Source organism: Sylvia atricapilla, chromosome 3 (genome assembly GCF_009819655.1).
Source record: "Sylvia atricapilla isolate bSylAtr1 chromosome 3, bSylAtr1.pri, whole genome shotgun sequence".
Taxonomy (NCBI): Eukaryota; Metazoa; Chordata; class Aves; order Passeriformes; family Sylviidae; genus Sylvia; species Sylvia atricapilla.
The window spans coordinates 44,993,378-45,020,358 of record NC_089142.1 but is presented as its reverse complement, the minus strand read 5'-3'; the positions used below and the strand labels follow the sequence as shown (position 1 = coordinate 45,020,358).

The 26,981-nt window shown below is 37.3% G+C and overlaps 1 protein-coding gene across 2 annotated transcripts in view; it reads left to right on the top strand.

Annotated features, from left to right (window-relative positions):
• Positions 1-26,981, top strand: part of SESN1 (sestrin 1) — an 80,290-nt gene that overhangs the window by 25,442 nt on the left and 27,867 nt on the right. The gene's annotated exons all lie outside the window — the stretch shown is intronic.

Below are 26,981 nucleotides of genomic sequence, written 5' to 3'. Positions count from 1 at the left end.
TTCCGCTTTGTTTGGGGTTTGTTTTCATTACTTTAACATGTTTTTTTCATGCTAGTTGTGCAGAGGCTTTTTTGCACTATTTTTCCAGTTCTTACTGGTGAACCTAAAGAAAATGCCTTGGTAGCATGACTTAACCGTATGTTGTGTTACCATTTGGATAATATTCAACATGTCTACTTTAGGTCTGTGACTACTGAAAATTACAATTCCTGTCCTGAAATCCTTCTTAAAGGTGTTAAGTGTCCCTAATAGCCCTAAAACTTATTTAAATATTAAAATCTTCTTTAAAATGAAACTTATGAAATAATAGAAACTGTACAGAGAGTTCTCAAATAATGTTGATTTCTTCCTAAGAGATTAACACTGGGATTGTGGCTATTTTGTTGTTTGGTCATTTCATTTGCGAAGTTTTACGTGGACTCTATAGACTTGTCAGCTTTAAAATCTGCTAATCAAAAGATATTGTAGTTAGCCTTTAAGATAAAATCTTAACTTCTGAAGCCTTTGCCTACTTGGTGTCATATTCACATTCATGTGTCCTGCTGTTGAAAGGCACTTTCAACAAGTTGTCTTATTGCAAGGAGAGGACAGAAATATAATCGAGACTTTGATCTCTCAAGAACTTGGCTCATGAGTGTTCTCTCTGACTCCTTACTAAGAAATCTTCCTCTGGCATTTCTCCTCAAAAGGTACCTTCTGCTGCTTTAGCAATATTGGAATGGGTTTAAGAGTTCTAGGATAATGGCCTGGGAGATGAGTTCTGTTCCTGGCCTTGCCACTCTCTGATTTGCTGTGTGATCTTGGATGAGTTATAGCCTCATTTCAGTTTGCTTATCTGTAAAATGTAAATAATGCTCATTGAACTTCACAATAGTTTTGAGTTATGTGAAAAGCTGATAAAATGAATTTATAGAAGGATATTTAGTTGAAGTTGAAATGCTTTCTGCTAACATTTATATACCATTGCACTTTAGAAAACTTCAATGGCATGACATATTAATGTGAAGAAAATCATCCATAGACAGAGTATGGTGGAAATTATTTAAGAGACATTGTCATTTCTTGTGAGACTTGACAAGGCAACCTAGAGTGCTGCTATTTGCAATTTCATTTTATTGCTATTTCACTTCAATTTTCATTTACTTTAATTCAAAAGTGGCTAAACATGTTCAGACTTCCAAAGAAACTGAATTTAAGGTGGGGGAGAGAAACAGTAATAGGAAAAGAACCATGTTATGATCTTTGCATCTACACGTGTTAGCATTCTCCTTCCTTATAATCTTAAAACATTTCGGTTTGGGGGTAGGGTAGACATTTTTATCAAGACATGAAACTTTGTTTTGCTGGCATTTGAAATGTAGCTAGCTTTGGAAAGTGAGGAAGCTGTTCACCAGAACACAGCAGTGCTGCACGGTGTGTCAGGAGACAAAGAACAACAGAGTGAAAGTATAAGTGAAAGCAGCATTTGGCCGCACCAGAATCTGACCAGTCAAGAAGGGTGTTTATAACCAAAGGAAAAAACACCTCAAACCATGGCTTGTCTTAGTGTGTTTACCCAGTCTTTTTAGCTTAAAACCAGTAATGGGGTTTATTGAAAACATTCCTTTAAAACCGTGCCAGGCTGGATTTGCATTCCTTGCATTAGTGCAACCTCAGCACAGTTACAAGATAAGTAAGGCTTACAGGTTCGGCTTTTGTATATTTGAGTTGCATATTCTAATAAACATTCTCTGTTTGCATATTACTGCTGCCATCTTACAAGTTGTATTGCAAAGTGGAGCTAGGCAGGAGGACAGAATGTGGAGAACACCATCATCTTGAAACCAGTTATGGCTGCAAAGTAGACCTTGTAAAAACTGTAAGATTGAACTATGGTTGTACCATATCTTTTCTGGAAGACAGATACAAAATAATAGTAAATTTCTGCCACCTTTTGCAGAAGTTGCAGTGTTCAGTTTGAGAAAGGTTTGTCCTCCCTAGCTCATGTTTTCACTTATAGAAATGTTTTTCTTATGAAATTCACATGTACTTAATGTAGGGTGCCAGGATGATCACTGCAGCGGTTTAAAATAGAAAAGCAGATGGAACAAATAGGAAGATTTACCGCACAGCTTGATCTCTTCCCCTGAAGCAGCCATTCATCATCAGCGCCGCCGAGACAAACTGCCAAACGAGTTTCCCTTCAAGGCTGTGATTGGGCTCGGAGAGGTGGCAGAGCTGCACGACAGCCTCGGGATTGGCTGGGCGGGAACACACCTCTGGAATCTGTTTCTTTCCGAAAAATAAGATAAAATCTTTTACATTTCGCCTAGAGATCTTTTATCTTGCATTTAATATCCAAATAAGCTAGAACAAACACGGTTAACCTCTTTGGAACAGATGCAGTACTTTAGATGGGTGCAATGAATTCAAGTTTTTGGGGTTTTATTTGGTGGTGTTTTTTTGATTTGTTCCTCATTTTGTCCTGAGAAAATTATGCCTCTGTGAGTTGTCTAGATCTGTTGTTTGCATTTTTCTGGGTGACTGTATATCATATTCGAGAACTTTCTTGCATTTTAACTAGAGCTGAAAGTTATTTTCACATTTTATAATGTATTGACTTCAGCTTATACTGAAGGCAGTTATTCTTTTAAAGCTGTTTTTATGTCTGCACAGTAAAATGTTTACACTTGCAGTACTGTCTTTCATTATTTTTGTAAATAACAAGTTGCTATCATATTTTAGTCTGATCATATTTTAGTGAGCTGTGGCTTCTTTTTTATTATGTTAATCAGTTTAAACAGATCTGGAATTTTCTTGGATTTTTTTTTAAGTTAAAGACTTTAACTATTTTGATGCCCTATGTAAAATAACTCCAGATCACAACTGAATGAGAGATTTGATCATCTGGAGTGAATGTTCCAGCTGAGTAAGTATCTGGCATAACTGAATACATTAGAACTCATTAACCTACTTCCTCTCTCTCTCAAAAAAAAAAAAAAAAAAAAAAAAAAAGTAGAAAATTAAATGGAAAACACATATGACTTTTGTTGTAGTTCAACTGGGATGCATACAGAAGCAGAAGGCTGTGAAAGGCTAGTTTGTGAAGCAGGAACTTGTGGTTGTTATCAAGTAACGACGATTTGGAGAAGCACCAAACACAGGAATATTGACTGTAGGAGTTATTGCCTTCAGAAGAAGAGGCAAAGGAGAATGAGAATGGAAATGGATGAGAGGGAAGATTAAAGGCAAGAGAGGCTGGCTTCCAGAAAGCTCTTAAAACCCATGTTCAGTTTTTTTCCTCCTCCCTGAATAATTGATTTTGCTTCTGTTATATTTAAATATGGATAAAGGCAGTAGTTAGTAATATTTAAATTGCCAATCAGCTTTTGAAAAAGCATTTATTTTCCTGATCTATACAGAATTAACTGTTGAGATTTTTGAAAGACTAGCTGTGATATCTTACTGATGTTGCTTAACTAATATTAAACATTGCCTTCTTAAATCTTTGCCTCCTCAATGATGGTTTTATAAGCTTTCAAATTATCCTATTAAAATTCCTTGCTCTTTGGAGCAAAGTGAGGAGGAAATAACACGTGCACTTACAGAGGAAGTACCAGCAAAAAATACTTGAAATTCCCCAATACACAAGTCTCTTCAATTGTTTGTTTAAAACCTTAACCCAGAAAAGTGACTGAGAAAAGCTTTCCTCAGAAGCTTAAAAAAAGAAAAATATGGAATTCAACAGCTGCAAATGGAGGAGTGGGACGGTAATGGTATTGTTGTTTACTAATGTTTTTTGTTAGTTACCAGCTAGATAGCAAGCAAAAGTAACTTCTTCTCTAAAGAAAACTCTCTTCCTGTTGGATAGGAATGGGAGAGCTAGTAGCCTCATTCCTTTTATGCTCACTTTCTATCTGTTAATCAGAATATTTTCAAATTAGGGTAATTAATGGAGCTGTGTGAAGGAGAGAATCTTGTTCAGTGCTGCAGAGATTTTTGAAGACTTGCTTTAAGAAAGAGCTGCTCTGGCTGCTTCCCTTTTGTAAGCTGTAGGAAGTCCTGAAAATAACCTTTTATATTTGTGCCTTAGGGCTGATACAACAGTTTAGGGTTTCTTTGGCTTACCAGATTATGTTTGCATATCCTGAGACTTGTGAGACTGAAGGATGAACCTATGCTTTCAGATCTAAATTTGAAAGGGACTTTCATTATTATATTAATATAGTCTTCTGTATTGCATATGAAAATGTTGAACTGTGCTCTCCCCTTTACATAAATGTTGTTGCTGTTTAGTCACTTTACTGGAACAAAAGATGCATCTCTTCCCTTTCTCCATAGGCGTAAAAGAGCTAGCAAGGCAATTCTGAGTTCTTGTTTTGTTATCTTAATTGACAGTCTCTTAACCTCCTTAAAATATTTGCTGAGACTAAGTTGGTTAGCAAAATGGAGAGCTGGTAGCAGAGCGCTTCAAAAAGTGTGATTGGATAGCAGATGACATTTCAGACTGACAACTGCAAGATATGCAAGTAAGGGAAGCAAATTATCATTTTACGGGCTGTGCTCTGTGTGCTTACTATTCAGAAAACAATGAAATTACAACAGAGTTGTCTGTTCATATTAGAAAATTTTAATTTCTATTAGAGAATGGGAGCAGTATTTTGCTGTTTCCCCCTTACATGAAAGAATAAAAGGCTTTCAATGTCCTTGTTGGGTGGTAGTTTGCAAGCAAAATGAGATTACTTATTTTTTAATTATTTTTCTTAAGTAAGAGACAGCTAACCTTTGAAACTTTGTTTCTGTAGGCTAGTATGTCTCCCAGTAGCTTATACTGGTTCAGACAACTACACTGAAACTGGGAGAGGTTTTTGGAAGGGTGTTAAAATGCTCTGCCCAATTCTGGCTCTCTCTGGGTGGCAGGTTGCTGGAGGCAGGCAAGGAGTGCCTTAAAAAGGCAAGTGGGCTGTGAGACTTCTACCTTACCCTCTTTTCTGGACCTCTGGTATGGTTGCTGTCATTGTTAGCACTAACCAAAGGGATGACTTTGTCCCAAAACCAGGAGTATCCTTCCCTCAAAGACACAGTGTGCCATACTGTTGGGAGAGGATTGCACTTGCAAGTAGAAAGAAGGCAGCCAAGTGTCCAAGATGTAAATGAGGAGACAGAGTGAGGCACCTGTGTCACAGGCTGCACCTTGCTGAAGGTGTCCCCAGGAGGGTTGTTAGTGGCCATGTGCTTTTTCTGTCTTCTGCTCAATACATGAAATGAGAAATGGGCAACAAAAAGCAAACTCTGGGGTGGCTGGGATAGCTGTGGCTGTTCAGGAGAAGTGTTTCCCCCCGTGTTTTGAGTCCTCATGTGTGGAGGACTATAAATAAAAAGAGGAAGGGTGAAGTAAAAAATGTCAAAATTATATTTTAAGGAATTGATAGGAGATTTGGCTTCTGTTTCCCTCTCAAATCCAGAAAGTCTGGACCAGTATGTGTCTGCAGAGGTGAATATGTTACTCAAATAACATTTTACAATTCTTGGAAAAATCAGTAAAGTAAGAAGTTAGTTTTAGCAATTTAGAAACAGTGAGTGATAGATATCTGGAGATACTGATCGGAAAGAGTTCAGCATTGGTGTGTTTGTTGTTTATTCAGAGAGCTTGTCACCTCACAGTGACCTAAAGAGTGTCACATCTCTTGTTTTGACAACTAAACTTTGTAATTTTTTTTCTTTTCAATTTGTAGAGTAGTCCTGGATTTTGTCAGATCACCAGTTGTTTCCAATACTTAAAAGAAGCATCAGGCTTAGCATTGTAAAAGGAGTCCTTAGATGGCAAAAGACTGAAACCCCAAGGCTGTGATTGAAAACATAGTGGGGTCTTTGGAAGCATAATGTTATTTACTTTGCAGGTGAGTGTTTCTGGATTATGAATTAAGTGTCCATGGGGAAACAAGTATGTTCAAAGACATTCCCAACTGTTCTCTTCTCCTGTAAGTGTAAAAAAACCACACTGAGCTTGCTCCTTCTAATTTGATAAGTAAATCGAAAGTTAGAAGAAAGTATTACACATCGTAGTATTCCTCTTCCTGGAAGAAGAGTTAGAGAGGAATATGAATTCCTATTAAGTCAATTTCATGATACTTTGCATACTGCTGTAAGGTACTGTGCTGGTAATGGCCAAAGAGGATCCTACACAAAGCATAACTGAAAGTCTGTGCAGAAGTGGTTTAACATCATTGTGTGAGTCAAGTCAATATGGAATTAACTGTTGGCATGAGATTTATAGTTCCAGTTGCTCACCATTCCAATAATAACAAAAAGTTCCCAAGAAATACGCTTCTGAGTTTGCTCATGTATGTATGTTAGTTGCAAGGAAATCAGGAATTATTTAATTTTTTTTTACTGTAGCTTAAGAAAATTATTTTAGGTCATTTATTTTAATGTAGATCAAGATGATAAAATGGTGGGGTGGTTTGGTTTTGAAGCTGCTGAGTCTGCAGCTGGGGAAGTTCTGTTCCTCAGTCTGATCTGCAGATCCATTCTTGGCTCCTAGCAACTCGCAAAACAGCGAGACTTACAGAAATAGACTGCAGGTTTTGTTTACTGCCCTTAGGCTCTTCGGCCTGTAAGATCCATGTACTACAGATCTGGTTTATTTTTCATTTAAGATTCTTACCTTTAAAGGTTTGTATAACCTGGGCAATACATATATGACTAAAATGCGTCATGAATTGACAACTTCTGTAGCATCTCATGACACTAACTTTATTAAATATAATGGAAATGGCCTATTGTGTAACACTGCACCCAGGCAAAGCCAAGTAAATGTTTAACAGTAGTTACAGTGGTTTTTAGGAATGTGTTTGTGTTGCTTTTAAATGGCCTTATTCCTATTCTGCTTTAAAACAAGTGTTTATATGTGTACATACATACATACATACGTACATACATACATACATAAATACATATATGTATGAGAAGCCTTGTGCTCTTGTCTTGCCTTTGCATTTGTCTTTTTATTTTTTCATAGAATAATCTTGGAAAAACTAGCATGGAGAGTTACTGAGAATAAAGCAAAATAAATTTCTTTTAGAGCAAAGGAGATGAGCTTTTGCTAGTGGTGTTCCTTCTTATCACCTCAGGTTAGTGAAGAGGAAAGATGGAATGATAGAAGAGACAGAAGGCAACCTCATTCAGGAGAGCACCAATCTATTGTTTAGTGAAACCTAAAAGGAAGTTGCTGCAATTGAGGTGGTAAACTAACTCAACAAGAACAGCAGATGGGGGAAGGCAAGTACAGATGTTTGGCTAGGAAAATGGAAAAGCTCAGAGAAGAACTGATTAATTCCTTGTGCTAAGAGGATGCAGGAGTTTACAAACAGTAAAGATAAATTTTAGAGGAAAAATTTCAAAATCCCCCTGTGTATAAGTTTCTTCTTTTAGTTCTTAAAGAAAAACATGAAGTTGGTTTGGTGTGTGTTTTTGGGTTTTTTTGGGGGTTTTTTTTTGTTTTTGTTTGTTTGGTTGGTTGGTTGATTGGCTTTTTTTTGGTTTTTGTTTTGTTTTGTTTGTTTGTTTGTTGGTTTGTTTTTTTTTAATTTAGATTTATTTTGGATGATAAAGGTCAAAATTTTATTCTTGAATGCTGGAAATGTTTAACTTCAATTATGCTTACTTGTCCAGGATCTTTCATCATGCAGCCCAGGGAATAGGCAGAGCACAAACATTTAATGAATTCTGGAATTTACTTACATGTTTCCTGGAGGAAGTAGGAACATCTCTCTTGTGTTGACAAAAAAAAATCAAATCTTGAAGTAGTGACTTCAGACTTACTGTGAACTTTGTACCAATTTCAAAGCTCAACCAAAGTAATACCTCCATCAGCTGGTGCTAGTTGTTTCTCACAATGAAAAATCTTAATTTATGAAATGAAGGTAAAAGCATTCACTTGTTCAGACTGTATTTTGTAACAGCATGTGCACACCTCTGAGCAGGTGAGACCTGACAGTAGAAATGTGGCAGTTTAGTAGTGTGGTGTGAAGTGTTCATATAAGCATAGGTACGGGCTTGTGTGCAAATACAGCTGGTGGTAATCTCTGCTGTTATGTGTCAGTTATTCATAATACTGTGGACAGTCTGACTGAGGGGGATGAGCAGGGGGCAGTAATTCCTGAACACATCAGCAGTCTGTACAATGCTGTGACTATATGTGCCTTAACAGTGGTTGCTTTGGCAGGAGAATCTTCAGCATTAGAAACTGGCTTGGTGGCTATTAGAATTAAATTCCCTTTATTGTGGGGCACTTCCATGATATCCTTTTATCTTGTGCTTCTTGTTAAAATAAATTATAAGCCTGCTGTGATAAATGGCTTAGCAGGAAACACCTTGGTACCCTCAGTGCTTTAAAATAAGAGGTGAAAAATTTCTTTGCCAAAAGGAAGCCGATAAATAATTGCCTTCCCACACAGAGGGATTGGACTGAGTTATACCATTCTGTTTCAAGTGGAAACTAAGGCAAAACTTGCCTTGAACAGTTTGTTCAATCATTGTAAAAGCTCTAGATATTGTGGCTGAATCTCCCTCCTCTCTGTCTTTACTTCTGAAGACAGGTGTCTATAATCTCTATCCAACAACTGAAGGAAAAGAATGAACTGCCACAAAGTAAATGTACTTAAGAGTGACTAATTTAATGTTTGAGGTAGTAAGTCAAAGCTGGATAGGACACTGAATATGGTTTGGTTTGGGAGGAAGATGTGCATGGGTCAGTAGTTTGGTTTGTTGGTTTATAGATCAAATGAGATATGGAAATCACATCAAGATGAGTTTAAGTATTTTTGGACCTCCTACAACTTTTATTTTTTTCTGTTCCATAATGCTACTTCTCAGAAATATTTGTCAGTCTAAAATTTCCACAGTAGAAACTATTCTTCATTTTATCCACAGCTATAAACTGTAGCAATAGAAGTGCTTTTGTGTTGTCATTACTATGACTTAATTTAAGAGTTTTATAGCTATACCCTACCCATATATCTTTCTAAACTAGTATTGGTTTGTATTACTGAGACATTACCATGTGTAAAACCTCCATATATATGCTCTAACTTTTCCTTAGAAAGAGTTGTTAGGACCTTTTCTTTGAGAGAGTCTATCCATTTTTTTGCAGCAGATCTTCTGATATTTGACAGGAGAACTTGAACTACACAGGAGGTATTTTCTTTTTTCCCATGGCTATCACTCAGATTTGTCAAGCCTATAAGTGTTAAAAAGAAAGACTTGCTTTTGTGCAGTTACAAGCATCTGAAAACTTTGCAGCAGTTGCAGGCATTGCTTAGGAGTTGAAGGAAGCTCTCAGATCAGTAGTGAGAGTGGAGGTGTAAGAGTAAAACTAGGCTCTGTCCTCAAATCTGCAGTCTAGTCCTGCAGACATGGTAGATTTTCCCTTTCTTTGAAGTTGCAGGGGCACTGTGGGGGAAATAGAACTGTTGCTGTTCACTGGAATTTCTGGACTCCCAACAGTCTGCTAAGTGTAAAGAAACTTCAACCTGTGTGTGAAGTTACCCCCGTACCCTGGGGCACCAGCAGCATTATGCCACAGTGCCAAAGTTTGCAGGCTTGAAGCTTAGTGGAAGTTTATGCAGGTGCTGTTTGTGTTCAAAATCATTCATGCAACCTGCATTCTTCCCCCAAGTGTTGACATTCTTTTCAATTGCATAGAAAATGCAATCCTTACCACAGTCACTGGCCAGTTCTTAAAATATAAACTCAAAATTCAGTCAAATTTACCACTTTCCCATGTCCAACTTTATATCATCTAAACTTTTTGATATAGGATATTCTGTGAATCAGGGACTACCAAGAGTTGAAAAAGGGAAGTTCTTGTGTTTGGAACACATTGTCTCAGATCTCTGGTGGAGCTCTGTTTCATTGTTGTAGTCTCTTTATGCTTTCCTCTTAAGTTCTGGAAATGCTGAAACTGCAGAAGGCAACAGTGTGGTTCTGAGCAACTGTACAGCAAGTTCTATTTTAATCACTTTCATCAACTTTATCCTACAGTGAAACCTCTGTACTGTGGTCTTGTCATCATGGGGGGAGGAGGGGCAATTTAATTTGTAATTAAGCCCTATTCTAATGCCTAATTTACATATGGAAATCATAAAAATAAAGACGTTAATTATTTCCTAGGACTTTCAGAGCCTTATGAATCAATAAATACTTTAGTGAATAGTTTTGTACCAGCAATTAAAATACAAGTTTATTAGTACTGTTTCTTTGCCCATGGGTTTAGGGCATGGAGAAAAATACAGAAAATGTTAGTTTGGTTCCCAGAATAACAGCATCACAATATGAATTTGATGTTTGAAGTAGAAAATTCAAACCTGATTCTGGAGGACTGAGTATTTAATCTCCCAGGAATTTTTCCACTGGCTAGTTAAGGTAGTTTGACTAAGAAATAAGTATACAGTGTTGGCATTGGTAAAAAAATAAACCTATATCCTGTGTGTTTTGCCAAGTTGAGAGTTGTTTTTCCTAGGTGGGTGCACATGTTCTTAGCTTTCATGTGGAAATTAAGTATTTCAAAAACACTGTTGACTGAAACAGACACCTCCTGGTTTGCTTGTTCAGCTGACAGATGCCTTCCTTTAATACATGTACAGTCTGGCTCACTATGGAGGTACTGCTAATGTGTCCCTTGGGTAATAAATAAGAAAGAATTTCAGATTTCATTTCTGGCTTAAAGACAAACAAAAATGTTTGCAACATTTAATTTGAGCTCAATAAATATGCAATAATATTAAATATCTACATTAAATGCGGTTCTTCAAAATAGAGAATGCTTCTGTTTTAATGTAATGGGCTGTACTGTCCTTTAGGCTTTTGCTTTAGTCATACTGTATTGTTCTTCTGCATAGGAAGTACTGTTTATAAGATATATGATGTGTAATTCCAGTGTTTTGAACGTTTAAATTTGTATTTTTAGATGTTTTGATAATCTTGGAAGTTTTAGAAGATCATAATATTAACTGGCCAGATGTTTAAGTGGCTATAAAGTACCCAACATTGCAAGGAGGAGCCAAACCTACCTTACAATGCAGAAAAAAAATCCCCCATCTCCTAAACAAACAGTTTGTCTCAGTACACTTTGTGGAGCATTTTATCTCTCAAAATGTTTCCCGTGTTTGTTAGATGGCTCAGCTCCAGAAGAGCTTTAACATAGTCAGCCTGCCCTTTCCTTGTATGCTTTGCCGATGATGTTTTCCTGCTCATCATTATTCAGGTCTGTAATGGGTGGCATATTAAAATTACTTCTTCCCTGCATATCCCTGATACATGTATTTTTTTCTTCCTATATCTCAGTTCTTTCATGTTCTGTTGCTTCCATATCATGTAGAACAAGGCTTTATCTTTCTGTCCCAGGAACTCAAAATTGCATTCAGACAGAAATAGGACTTTGGGACTGAGCTGCTCTAGAACTGTTTTTTAAGGGGCACCTTTCGGTATCACCCTCTATTCCATGGGTGCCTGGACATACTATTCAATCAAGCATTCCTTGATTCATAATAATCTGAAAGTCCTAGGAAATGTTTAACATACTTACTTATTTAATATACTGATCTGAGGATATAGAGTATGAGTGTATCCTGTATTTCTTTTAACTTAACATTCTGACATGTCTTCCAACACGGCAAAAATGTCTTAAGGTTCTCCTGTTCTGAGTGAGTATCTTGGTTTGGCTCCTCTGGAATCCTGTATGTGTCAGTACATAATAAATCTATATCATTATTAATTTTTTAAGAATCCTTTCTACATTAATGTCTTAATAAAAAACAAACAAACAAAACCCAAAAACCCAAACAACAACAACAACCAAAAAAAACAAACAAACAAAAAAAGAAAACAAAACCTACAACAACAAAAAAACCCAACAGAAAACCCAACTGATTATATTTAACTTAGGTTCTGTTTTCCAACCACTTTATAATTTACTCTGACATACAAAAATTCATGATTACTATTTATTTGGGACAACATTGTGATGGAAAGATTGAGACCTTAAGCCTGGGAATTGTAAGTTATAAACATGTCAAATATGCTATTTTGCTATTACAGAAAAGATCTGGCCTGAACTGGCAGTATTAAATTTTCTTCAGCAGACAGGTAGCATGAATTAGTTACATTGCTGAAGTCTTCTGCTGAGCATCCAGTAGCAGCCTTGACAGTATTTTGGAGTGAGCCTTGATGCATTGCTGGCCAAAGGGAGAATTTGTTCTAGCAATGGTTGTTAAGATGGACTGGAGGTTAAATTGTTATGACAGTTACCACACTCGGAAACATAATCTATTATTGGAAATTTTTTTTCCTGGTTGTTACTGTAGGGAAGCAAAAGATTCCTGGAACAACTTTAATAAAATGTAAACAAAGATTGTATGTAATGTACAGGGTAGGTTTAAACATGGATTAATCAGTACAGCAATAACAATAAAACGCTTGCTTTTCATAATGTCCCAGACTTTGGAACTGCTTTGTCAGGCAAGTCTGAGCCTGGAGGGACAGCAGGAAGCCTGAGGTACAATTAACTTGAAACATGTCAGGTGGCCCAGGCTATGGGAGCAGATGAGTTTTATTTCTCTGTGCATATATTTCAAGCCCAGAGCCTTTTCAAGAGGCAACTCACCGTTTCTTCCCTGATGGATAACAGTCATCTCCCTTCTGATACGTTGATTTTTTTTCTCCTTGTATCTTTCCTTTCCCTAGAGCTCTTTGAGTTTTCTACTTGCCAAGTTTTAAAGCTCCTTTCTTCCTTTATGGAATTCAAGGAGTTATTTTTCTATGGCTGTTGCCTTTGAGGTACCTGAAAGAGTATTCTTTTTGCCTGTTATTGCATCAGGTCACTTTTGTGTTCAGTCCCTTCTGCTGCAAAATGCACAGACTAGCAGGCATCTCATAGAAGCTGAGAGAAGGAAGTGTTCAGACTTCCAGGCCAGGATAGAGAATCATGATAATCAGTCTTGTGTGTGTAGGTCAGAGAATTTTGTTTCTCTCCCAGAAGCTGAATATAAGGTAAATTTATGAAAAGATATCTAAATTTGCTTAAAAATTGAAGCAATGATGTCCATTTCTTGTGGTAAAAGCTTTTAGAGTAATTTTCTTGCTGCTAGGAAGTGATCGTCTGTAAGACACATTTGTGTCGTGTCCATTTCTACTCATTGCAGTTTTCTGTGAGTTAATTTATGAATCTGTAAAAAAAATCTTATTTTTGTCCCAATCTTTTTTTCATCTTAGACATCTTAATGAGTCTTAAAGGTGTGTATATAAAAAAATATATATGTGTATATGCAAAAATATCGAGTAATCTCTCAACTTCTGTTAATTTGCCTAAAGTGAGGTTTTAAGGTGTGTACTAATAGGCTTGTTTTCTTTACCAAATCAACAGGAGCCTTAAAAATCCTTCCAGTATTTTCAAGTAAATTCTGACACTGGGAAAGTCATCATAAACAATCAGATTGCCATAGTGTATGCAGGAAAGGGGGTTGTTTGTTTTACCTGGTATTTCTGCTTTTATGTATTTTAGCTCAAATTAGCCTGCTAGGCAGCTGAACCACAGTAACAAATACACAGTGGAGCCCAAGCTGCAGTTCCCAATGTTCTTTCTGGAGACAGTGCTTTCCAAATTACTTTCCCAAGTGTGCATGTTGATTATTTTCTTTGTCCTTATGTGTGGGACAGCTAAGTTAAAAATGTGTTTTCACAGAACCACAGAATGGGGAAGGTAGGGAAGGTGCTTAAGAGAGCTGTTGGGTCTGTTGAGATGCCCCAGGGAAGAAACAATTACTGTATCTAGGCTGTGTATGAGAATTTTATCTGACTGTTTTAAAGACTACCAGCAGCATGAGCCTTCCCTTGTTCAAACTTATGATCTGTTGGGGAAGGCAAGATAGAAAAGTTTCAGGATCTGTCCTCTATATGCACGTCAAACTGATTTTTGCTTTTTACCTCATTGCATATTATTGTCTAGACACCTACAAATTGACGAAGCAATTTCACCCCCCCTTTTTTTTTTTTTTTTTTTAGGAATTGAAATTCAGCTGGCTGAACTGGTTCCTTTTTTGTTTCCTTCTTTAAATGAAAGCATTGTTTCTTGTTTCTCTAGTTTTTGGTACTTTGCCCATCCTCCATAAAATCTTGAAAACAACACTAGCCATTTCAGTCAATTCTGTATATATTTAAGGTGAAATGTAAGTAATTTTTTAATTGGCGAAGCTTCCTTCTCTCTAGACTGACTTTCTGTCTTCTGTGTTGATGTTGAGCTTTGAGGGTTAAAAAAAAGAAATTCAGATGCTTTTGTATGAGTTATGTTGCCTTTTTGTTATTTTCCATTCACTTATTATCTCATCCCAGAATTTCAAAATTTTTGGTATTAATAGATTTGCGAGGTTTTGACAACTTTTTCAAATTCAGGACCATGAAAGTCTGTGTTCCATGATGTAGCCATATGACCTTCTTTGCTTGTGTTACAACAACCTATTAGGTCTTAATTGCATATGCTAGTGGAAATAAAAGCTGTAAAATAATTCAAGTTATTTGTGATCATTAACAAAACAGACAAAATACAATAAGCAAGCAAGAATAATGTTGCTTCTAAGTGGAATATGAACAGAAGATCCAGACAAGGCTTTCTAAGAAAATTTTAGATTACCTTTACCTTCATAGTTGAACTCTTTAACTGGATATCAGATGGGTTGTACTAATGTTTTTCTGGAGGAGCAGAAATGTCCACACTTCTTTTTTATTTACCTTGACTTATTATTTAGGTCCAATGAAAGAGCAGGAAGTCAGCCATGGCCATAGGTGTGTCCGGTTTCCTTGTCAGGAAAATCCTTTTATTTAAAAAATACATGTTATGTTCACACATGCTCACAGATTTCATTATGGTTAGCACAAAAACTTAAAAGACTTAAAAATCTTAAAAGATTTCTGAAATGCAAGCTTTTTAGACACTCTTATAAAAGAAAGTATTGTCAATTTATGACTGGCATTTAAATAAGGTAGCGGTCCCTTTATTTATTAAATAGCATTGAATTATTTCCTAAAGCAATTTTTACAATCAGAATAATTATAGAAATATTTCAAGATAATTAATGATTTAGATTTTTTTTGTTTATTCAGGCACATTTAAGAAGGTGAATCCTGAAATTTCAGGTTTTGAAAATCAGCTTTTCTTGGTAATGGATTTTGACATTTTTTGTCTATTAAGCTGAAAATGAATGTTGAAAGTGAGTATAAAAGTTCCATTATAAAGGAATGATTGCATCATGTTAATTTAAACTATCAATAAAACTGTATATATATTTAACTCTCTGAGGTATGACTATATTTTGCCTGTAATCTTTGCAATGTACTTCTATTTATTAAGTAAAAAAGAACATATCTTTTCCTAACAAAAGACGAGTGAAGCCTTAAACACTGAGGAAGTGTTTCCTTCCTCACTCATTTTCTGTAAATCCCCTTCTCAGCCAGAATTAGATCCTTTTACAGATAGTCTTTATTGTAATTTTCTCCTTTTGCTTGCCCAGATGAGTATTATTCTCTAGTATTATTCTCTAGTGTGGCCTAACACTGGCCCAGAGGACCAAAGAGTCTGGAGGAAAGTGCCCATCAACAAGGCTGACACGTAAGCTGGGGACACTTGTACTCACATGCCTTTGACACAGCTGGGTACACCTGGTCTGGGGAGGCAGGACCTGAGCAAAAACAAAAGCCTGGAATTCTGCTTGTGATCGTTAGGCAGGTTTGCAAAAAAGATGATATTCCTGGAAACAGGCTGATGAGCAGGGCCTGTCAGATGTTAAAGCACAGTTGCAAAAGGAATGAGTCATGCCTGCTGGGCTGTATCCACTGTAATTTATGGCCAGAGCTGAACTTGCTGAAAATTGCAGTGGAGCTGTGCTAGTTCTCTAGAGTCTCGGGTAAACAAACCTGAATTTCTAAGCCTGTCAAATAAAACTTCCTTTACCTCTCCCATTTTTTTTTTTGAAGAGGGAAGAGCAGCACATCACACAGGCTTTCTTGGCTCCTTTAAAGACTACTGCAGGTTTATTTAAACTTCTGTGCTAGACTCTTTGAGCAATGAAGCATATGTTTTTACAATAACATAACCAATGTCTCCATTGGTTGTTTTGAATTGATTACCTCCAACTGAGATTTTGAAAAAGTATATGCATTAAAGTATTCTTAGTAGATAAGTATTTGTCATAGGAGGTATATCCAAAGATTAATTACAGAGTATACCAAAATTTACTGGTTTGTGCTCTTATCACACAGACTGTACAACAAGAAGGTTTCTTTGTTTTTGAGGTTTACAATTTGTCAGTTCTGTAACTTCCTCATTGTACTTGAAGATACCTGAAGCAGAGAGAGCCATTTCCCCTTCATGCTTTTATTATATATCTCTTTAAAACTATATTACTACAGTTCAGGTAAAAATTCTGGTTTAGAAGGTGTATTACCATATTTGAGAAATAAAGGAAGCTGTTTCTTCAATATATAGACTTTTTGGATGTCCAGATAACAGCTGAGTGAGTGATTCTTAGGGAAGGACAGAAAAGAAACTAATTTATATTCTTTGTTTGAAATTAGCATTTCAACAATAAATTGACATCAGTAATCCAGCAGAATCTTTGGGGTCCAGTTACACAAAACTGTATGCTAATTTTGAATTACAAGTAAACAACATGCAGATATTGGGATTATGCATATTTAAATTTGCTGTTTTGGAAGCTAAGCTTTTCATAAGTTTCTTTTCTGAAGCAGAAAAGGGACAGAGTTTGAAGCCTTGCTTGATTCAGCTAGAATTGATAGCATCAAGTGCAACTACTTAAGCTTCAAACCTGTAGTTTTTATGTTTAAAGCCCAGATTTACCTGCACCTATGTCATATAGGGCTTTTGTTACCCTAGTGAATTTATGAGGATGAAGGACTGGAACTGAAATTCTGTCTTTATTACAATATACTCCTACACTCTCTTATCAGATCATAAAGTGCTTAGACTTTCACAAGGAAACCACAGCAGTAGGTGTTCCCAAGCTGATTTGACAGTACAGCAAGAACAATGTTTGCATAGTTTTGTCAGTAGTCTGTTTTGCAAATGCTGTTCCATACATAACCATCAGTAAAGTGTAAGCTGGTTTGAGTCCTGGTGTAAATAAATGTACCCTGGATTATACATCTTCTTTTTCATTTGGTTTTATCTCTTTCTTGTTTAAGCAATTTATAAACAGTGTTTAAATAGGTATGGACATATCTTGTGGCAGTTAAACCAAACCCATTTTAAATAATCAGTAGCAGTTTACCTACAAATACTGCATACAACAAAGACCATGGAAAGACTGCTCTCTCAACAGATCTTGTCTCCTCTCACAGTACAGCTATCTGCTAAGCATATCTGCAGGCATATTCACTGCTTTTGAATCCTGTTGGGTCAGTGAACTCTCCAGCAGAGTAAGAATGAATTGTCCAGGATTGAGCAGCATCAGCAAAGCCATTTTAGCTGCTTGAAATCTGATACCACTTCTAGTTTTGTATGCTTGTTAATGATGTGAACAGAGTGAAATTACAGGTATGCATCTGGGATATAACTTGAACTTCATTATAGTTGAATGTCTTCCAGGAAGTATTAGACCTGTTTCTCATTTTAAGAGGCTGAGTTTATTAGCTCTGAAATGGTGAAAACAGTATCACAGTTATATGGTTTCTGCACTGAAGCTGGCTTGTGTTCAGACACCTGCTTGCACTGATGGTCTGTAGAGGTGCACTTTAGACTTTTGGACCTGGATGAATTTGCATGCTCAGCTGTACAACTGTAGAAAACTGGTTTTAAAAAAGCTTTGTTTATGGACTAAGTATATTTTCTATGGAATCATTCAGATATAGTGTAAGGGCAAACAAATAATGCAGATGGAACCCAACTAGATTTTTAAGCAGAAAAGAACTCTTTGAGTCAGTTCTAGGAAAATAATTGCCTCTTTTAATGGTAAGGTAAGCTTTCAGTTTCAGATAAGTACAGTGCTTGAGTAAATAAGATCAATGTATTTAAAGATGACAATAACCAATAATAAGTATCAGGTATTTGTAGAGAGGGATTTCACATTGAATTTGATCACATATGTAGGCTCTTTCTCCTTCATGGACTGGTATACTAATGCATATTTTAATTCAATAAGCAATGGGTCTTAGTCTTTTTCCACAGATATTAATTTATTGTTATTATGTTGTGGCAGTTCTCAGACATCATAATCATTGACTGTTTCCACTGCAGTAACTGTTGTAGCAGGATGTTTTCTTTTTGCTGCTGTCCAATGAGATTGTAAATTTTAAAGCAGGAGAAAGTGTCTAAGACTTTTCATAGGAAATTATTCCATACAGACTGAAGTGCCTGATTGTTGCCTCAAACTGAGCCATAATGCTGACTAAGAAGCCAGTTTAACAGAGAAGAAAACCTAGCACTGATTGACAAATGAAGAAATAGACATTGACAAATATAGAAATGGGGCTGGTGTGCATGACTACAGGCAAAATATTTTTCTTTATGGAGTTCTTGAAAGGAGACCAGGAGTCTTAGGTTACATGTAGGATAAAAGAAAAGGGGGATTGGGTGTTGAGACCTACAGTTTTCCAGCCATCTTCTTTCCCTGTCTGTACTGTGCCATTGTATACACCCATATGCAAATGTTCACAAATTAGGGTAGTCCAAAGCTCCAGTGGAGGGAAAGGTGCTCCTTGCAGCTACAGCACTGTCTTTCAGAGCTGCACTCAGCATTGCTTCCTCCTTTTTTTCCTGTAGGATTGATTTTTGTAGTCGCATACATTTAAAGTGTCCTCGAGCCGTTTTCCCTTCTGTCCTGAATTTCCTTTGTTGTAGCATTAGAAATACCCTTTCACATTGACTTAGTAAAACTCCTGCAAAATCCTACTGTTATCAATCTATTACCTACATCTTACACTGGCTGGGGTCTTGGAGTTCTGTACTTCTATTTCACCTCTACCCATGAAAATTTGAAAAGAGCTTCCATACATTCCTTCTTTTTATCACCTCTGACTAGATTTTTTGAAATCTGACCATCATGCACTTGAGGGAAGTTTCGTGTGGAGACCCATTGGTCCTGCTTTGGTGTGAATTTTTGTAAGTATACCAAGGGTTCTCAAACAAGACTTACTAAACCGCTGTGTGTTTTTGTTTGCCTTTATGTGGGCCTTGAGAGGCTTGCTGATAATCATCACTGTTCTTTGATGTGATGACATCTGTTGCGTGAGGAAGAAAAAATATATGGGCCTTCCAGGATGTAGGACAGGATTGCTTTCTGTTGGCAGAGTTCATGTGAGCAGGGAATGGATATATAATTGTAGTAAATTACCAGTGAAAGAAACAAGAGGAGAGTGCAGGTGGAAAGTTCTGTCAGAGCTTAAGCCACTGCCAAGGAAGGCCAGAGAGGGACCTGCCACTGGGCCAGCCAGGTAATGGAGAGGATTGTCCCCCTTCACTCTGGGCTGGTGCAGCCTCACCTCGAGTCCTGTGTGCAGTTTTGGGCACCACAATACAAGAAGGCTATAAAGCTATTAGAGAGCATCCAGAGGAGGGCCATGAGGGTGGTGAAGGATCTGGAGGGGAAGCCTTATGAGGAACTGAGATCACTTGGCTTGTTCAGTATGGAGGAGACAGCAGTACATCAGCAACTACTTGTTTTCTTCAGTAACAAGGGTTGCACAGAACAAGTAGAAAATTTTGTGCCTATCTTCTGAGGCAAAGATGAAGTAACAAACTTGCTGTCCAAGGTCATTACTCATCTTGTCTCTGAAGAACCTCTCCCTGATAGAGTAACAAATAGTGAGGCTGCTGGAGAAGAACAAATAGTTCTTAAAAATTAGCAAGATCTGGTGTTAAAGTGGGGTTGAATATAGACGGCATCTAAGCCTTTTGAACCACCCTTGCCAATGGTTTACTGCAACCTGTTTTATTATAGAGTAGGAATAGACCTCTCTTAATCCCCAATCCTCTGCAAATCATTGTTTTAAGGTGCAGTAAGATTGTGTACTACTACTCTTCCTGGAAGCTTCATTCTTCTGCTCTGAAAAGTGTATCACAAAACAGTTTTTCTTGAGAAATTTTCAATCACCCTATTCTTTATCCTTGTCCCTCAGTCACAAATCCACTGTAGCCATAAAAGAATTGAGAACAACAAAGAACAACGATGCTTTGAGCCACACTTAAGTTAAAATACCTGCTGTCACTTCTGTTCTGTCATGCACTATATTTGATGCTGTGTGCTTCTTGAGTTTGTTTTGCTTTATATCTGTATGAAAAGACAATTAAGTACTTGAGTCACACTGCAAGAACATAATAAAAGTCTTTCTTAGCAATACGTTCTTTCAGAACTGGTGGTGTGTTAAATTATTCAGCAGTAAAAGAAGATAAATTATTTTTTCTGTAACACTGAAGAGTCATTCTATGTTCACAGATTCATTCAGATAATGGTACCAGGTAAAATATAGTTCTTAATAATAAGGTTACTTGAGCACTCCTTTACTTAAGGACTCATGACACTTCTGTCAGGTTAGGTAAACATTTGTCAGGATGGCAAAGCTCCAGTTGATTCTGCTGAAACAGGAGGTTGGTCTTGAATAGGCTTTCAGGGGTCCCATCTGTCCTTTTTCCACAGCTGGCATACTTTCATAATTTCCTTGTGACTGTTTCTGAAGTGTTCTGCATGGTGTGCTGTACAAATTTCTTTCAGATTTCAAGGTATGTTTCTCTTAGTGGTCATGAAGATTAAAACATTGAGGAATATGTAATAATTTTCTGCCATTTGTCCATCAGCTTATGCACACATCAGGTAAGCCAGGCAGAGTTCAATAACTATATATTGAAAATAAATAGCTACTCATTTTACAAAGTTGCATCAAAAAAGGTCAAAGCTGTTGGCTAAACCTCTTTATCATACCATTTTTCTTTGAAATTCCACTTAATGCAGAGTATATATCTCTAAAATATGTTGTCTAACCACTGTTTCTTCTCCTGGTCTGATAATTGTAGCAGTGGAGGCTTTAAGGAAAGAATTATTTGCTGTTTTAATGGTGAGGAAAAAAACAACTAAAACCATTTAGCAAACATTTTAAACTTGTTCTGTCTTTTTTGGATAAAAATAGTGTTGTAGCTGTTATAACAGCAAATGAGACTTGTGGGGAGAGATGCTTGCTTTTCTTAGATGAGCTCATACAATTGATAAAAGTAGATAAGCTTCTAAGCCTGATCTGAAGTAGGGCTTGCCCCCTGTAGTTTTCCAACTGCTTTAGTTGATATAATGAAATACATTATATAAAAATAGACTTTATTTTCTTAGAAGATTCTTTGGCAAATATTTTGCAAACCAGAGATTTCATGTAGAGTGACCTTCATATTTACTCTGATGGAATTTCTATTCTTTAACACTGCTCCATATAAAATAGAATTCTGTTTTTAAGTATTAATAATGGAAGATGTAGTATAGAGGAGATTAAATGCTGGTAAATAGGATTTACCCTTTTCTAATCTGGACATAACTGAGGTTTAGCTGTTTCTCCATGAGACAGTTGAATCTCCCCATTCTTGGTTTTTAATGGTAGACCTTGTGAATAACCAAAGACTTTATTTTCCTACCAGTTTGCCAACAAGTAAGTAACATCTGTTGATTTAAGGAAGAAGATAACGGATATTTATAGCTTCTTTCAAAGAGTTTGGACTTTTATCTTTCAATATTTAAAATCAGTTTCACTGTCATGTCCAGGAAGCTCTAAAAAGTACTTTTCCAAAATGCATTAATGGGGAGAAGTGGTCTTAATTCCACAAATGCATTGTGCATGTTCTCAAACAGGCCACTGGAAGTGCCATCAGTTCTTGAGTATAACAGCAGAATATTTCCTAATGGTAGTAGATGTTCAGAAAGGAAGATTGCTGGATTTGGAAAGGAAGATTTGCTGTTTAGAAAAGTTAATCTTCAGAATATGGTATGCTAAATTACCACAATAGCAAACCCCACTTCTTTGAAGGAATTCTTGGTCTAATTTTTCTTCATGAAAAATTGGGGAAAGGAACTTCCAAAAGCCCTATTTATGTGTTTCCAGGTAACAGACTAAAAACTCTTCATGTAATAACCTTAAGCATGCTCAGAAGCCTGTCATATTTCTGTGGCTGAGCCATGTTTACACAAGCTGCCTAGGTGAGATCACTTGCTTTGCAGTGTGATTGGTACGTGCCATGTTGTTAGCAGCTCTGGCTATTCATAAATGCCCAAATAACATCATGAGGTTACAATGAAGGAGCCAAACTGCACGTTTTTAGCTCATAATCCTCTTAAGTACGTGCATTGAGGCAGGGGACCTGTGACTGATACTGCTGATGTTTTAATGAGGCAGCTGCCTGACTACATTCAGATGCAAGGTGGTTTTTCAGTTTTTTAAGGATCACCTCATCTTTCACAGCCCTTACAGACTGTCAATCCAGTCCTTTTTAGTGTCATACTAAGATGGTAGGAACCCTAACAAATAGGGAGACTTGGCTATCTTACCTATTCTGACTTTGCAGCCCAAAAAGAAGAAAGCACCAAGAAGCCCTCCTTTTTTTTTTTTTTTTTCAGTAGAAACTACATAAAAGGGTGATGAGCTTTAAGGAGGAATTGGTGTTAGTAAGTTTATTTCTGTATCCTAAATGAGGGTTCCTTGGGTATGTCACCCAGAGGAAGGACTGGCCCATGAAAACATGGCTGCAAAATGAATAGTCACAAATGTATTTTGAATGACAATGTACTTCTTACTCTTAAGGATATAAAACCATGCTTATTAAATGAAAAAGTGTATTGCCTACAGGATTTTTACACAAGTTTATACAAACACGGCTGATTGAATAAAAGCTCATCGAATCTCCCTAAGGCAATTGTATATTGATGTTCTTCATTTCCACCCTAGATTTGCATGGAGGCAATGTATTTACAAGTATTTGTGGCTTGTTTGTTTGTTTCTTAAATATTACTTCTCAGTGGAATAGCTTTCCCCTTCTGCAAGTAATATTCTGGTTATGTTTATGTAATGGTTTTTGTGATGCCTTGGAAAAAACCAGGCTGATATATATTACAGATAAGTAATTGGAATATGTTTACATCATGTTTTGTGGTGCAGCATTGGACACACCTGAACTAGCTCTGACAGGCTGGTACAATGAGGTGAAGGACTGTGCCAGGAGATAACCTCAGGTCCCAGAAGCTGCCCAGCTTTGCTCGCAAGCACTGCACTCCTTTTAAGAGCCCTGCACTGAAAGGGCAATGCTGCTTCCAGAGCTGGCGTGTTGAGCAGCTCTCTTTGGTGCTGTGTCATGGCTAAATAGTCCTTGTTCAAATCAATGGCCCGGATTCTTACAGAGCTTTTTCATAAAGCTCTTATTGTATCCTGGACAAGACCAAAGGAAGCAAATCAAATGTTAGGCTATGTTACAGGCAAGAGAAACCAAGACAAGACGTGGCATTGTACATTTTCACCTTAAATGCTCTTTGGCTTTGGCCGTTTTTCAAAAGGCGCGTCAGAAATAGGCAACTTACGTTACCAGAATAGGCTGGATTCTGGATAGGATGAGAAGATGAGAAAGGATAGGGGAGGGATTAAGGACTGAAAAGAGCTAGTTTTGTGTTCCTTTCTGTAGTCGTATTCTAAGAAGTGATACATAAATGAAAAGCCATAGTAAGTCTTGGGTAAAGCAGAATATTGTAGGATATTCTGGAGGCAAGAGGAAAAAACTCTTAAAAACAAGTTCTCATCTCCTTCCTCCTCCTCCCAGAAATCCCCACTTGCCAGTCTCCATTGTCAATATTTACACTGGTTTATACTGAAGATGTACAGTTATAGAAGTCTTAACAGAGAATAGCAAGATCAATTACATGAAGGAAGGAAAGACCTAATCATTATAGCATGCCTGGACAGACTCTTGCAATTTATGTGTCTCTTTGGTCTCTGCTAAATGTAACTGGTTGGATGGTAAGAGATGATTTTGAGTATACAGTTTGGAAAAACAGAGAGGAGGAGAGTGAAGGGACAGTAGAGCTCAAAGCACTGTACAAGCATTAAATAGCCCTAATGCAAAGCCCACCTCACCAGCATAAGGCAGCCTGTTTTACCCCTGCTGAGTGCCAGGAGACTGAGATAAGGTTAATCACTATGTACAGAATTCAAGGGCACAGTTTCTTTTTGCTTTCTTATCTGTATAGAGTTTTCAATTGACTTTTAATCCTTCTTACACAAGCTTTTTAAATCCCATCAACACTGTTTATAAATGGAGATTTCTTTAATAACTCAGCCTTACCCAAGCAGACAGTTTTCAAATTGCTGCTGAATGCTGTTGTATTCATTAAATCTCTTGCCAGCTGGCCACTGTTTCTTGTCATCTGAAAGGCTTTGAATCCCTCTTTGCTTTGGAACTTGACTGGTTTTGTTAAACTGTGTTAACAGGTACTCTTGCATCATTTTCACTGGCCTGTAGTGTTAATTACAAAGTCGATGATAATTTGATGTCTCTGAAAATCTGTGTGATAATTAAATGCTCTGTGGAACTCTGATTTATTGAATTTGCTCTGAAGATGAAAAATAAAAGCATCTCAATTTTCTTTTTCAGATGCTACAGATTTAATAACATACAAGGTTGTCGTTAATGCTGCAGATTTTAGAAGGAAATTGTAATAAAGTCCATAGAGTAATATGAAGGCTAGTTTTTGTCTGTAACTACTGCTGTATAAACTGCTGATGTAACCAGCTGGAATTGTCCCAAGTTTGGGTAAGTGTTTGTCCAGAGAGAGAAAACAAATACAGTAACCACAGTGGAAGGGATAGATAGGCTACCATTTTATTTTCACATCAGATTTGTGTGTTTCTCTTTGCTAGCAGCTGTGCTTAATAATAAAACTTGGAAGTTCAATTCTACAAATTGAATCCATCTGAACAGATTATACAGTAAAGTCCTCAGACCATTGGGAAGGATTTAGTTGCATTTTGGTCAGAGACTCAGGTAAACTCATGTTTTCCATAAAGTCCCTGCCCTATCTTAAACTTCCACAGTTTGAAACTTAAATGAAGTTGAATAACATCAAATCTCACCCCCTAAAAGCTGCTTTTAGCCTTTTAATCTTTAGAGAGATGTTTTCCACTAGTTGCTGATGGACTACCCAGCAATTTGCAAGGCTGCTATCCTGGGTGAGGCCCCATACTAAGGGGGGCTGTCCCTAACCCCAGCAAGTAGAGGGATGCCTTTCCCTAGGAGTCCTTGGTTCTGGATGCTCGTTCTTGCTCTCTCCACCTAAGCCTCTGGTTTGCCATCCTTCATGTCCACAAACTGCCTTTTCTGGCTTTGCTCTCCCCCTGTCCTTAATGATCAGTGGATCCAGCTGTCAGGCACTGGGGAGGAGTGCAGCCAACATGTTTTCTTCTACTTTTACCTGTGTACATGGAGAGTTTTCAACCTCTACCTTCCTAGTTCTTCCAAGGCAGAAGTAGGTTGTGGTGTGATGCTAGCTGAGACAAAACCTGTATTTATTGAACTTGTGCAAGTTTCAGCTTCATAACAAGCTCAAATTTAGATAAATTCTCCTGGACTTTGTTATTCCTGGGGCAGACCAGACATTTTCAATGTTCAAGTGACTTTGCTAAAGACACATCAGCAAAGTAGTAACGAGCTCTTGCAGAGCTAGAATTTTTTTTATTTTTTTTTTAATAGCAGCAACCTGCAACAGATCAGAGATGACTCTTCCATAACGTGAAAGAAAGTCTTTGCAGGTGGAAGTTTAGTGGAAAACTGGGGGGCTGCTTTGGTTTTGGGGCATTGTCCTGACACCTTAGTACTTTGCTTTATCTCCTTCTAGTTCTCATGTCGTTGAAAATCTGAGCTACTTTGGGAAGCTGTAAGGTCAGGAGAGACTGAAAACTATAAAAGCAGCAGAAAACTGGCTTTTGTGTTCTGAAGCCTCATTTTGTTGAAGGGGCCACCTATCAGGGAAGAACATGATGTACAAGCCTTACTGCCATGTAAGAGAGCCACACACAGGTCGATATCATCTCAATGTGAAGAGTTCTTATATCTACATTAGAATAATATTTAAATGGATTTCCATTATACAAAATAGGTCACCAACCCAGGGTTCTGTTGAAATGTCTTTCACTGTGCACTCTTCTGAGTTGCCTAGCTGTGCTTGGCTGTACTAGTCAGTTTGGAAAAATACTGGGCAAAGGAAACAGTTGGAGAACTATTTCACAGTATGGAACAGACGTGCCGATTCTTGGAAATGCCACTTAGAAGTTAATTGAAAACCTTTGAAGCTTTTTTTCCTGGGTCTTTCTCCACCTACTTTTCACATAATTGCAACTCTGCTTTAATAAGTTTTCAAGTTGGTTCAAGGGCATCTAAAATGGAACATTTGGATTGATGTAAACTGTTGTTTGTAAGCAGCAAACTGTGGAGGTCAAGCACCCTTCTACCACAGGAACCATAGGCTTTCCAGGGTGATGTACAAATACACTTCTGTAATGGCTGAGGTTGTTACCAGAATAAAAATATGTGCTGTCTCTTCAGGCACTTTGCTTAAAATCTTCAAAACTAATTTGTTGATTCTTGTCCTCTTCATGTTCCTTTCACAATGTTCTGTTAGTTACAAGCTTTCTGAGCAGCTGCCCACTCCCTTTGCCCCCTGAGACTACTGGGAACATGGGCTAAAGGTTGTAGACAGTCTGATGAGGAAGTTCATATTAGAGTCAAACGCAGCTGGGGAGCTTCTCCAACAGTTGGTGGAAGTTTTGTATGGTGAGAGGAAGAAAATATTTAGGGAGACACTGGTATAAAACATACGGGAAAAATGGGTGCAGCTGTATTCCTTCAGATCTGATGGTGACCAAAATAGCAGGATAAATGCCAATAACATTTAGTTGGTACTTTTCTAGTCAACAGAGGAGAC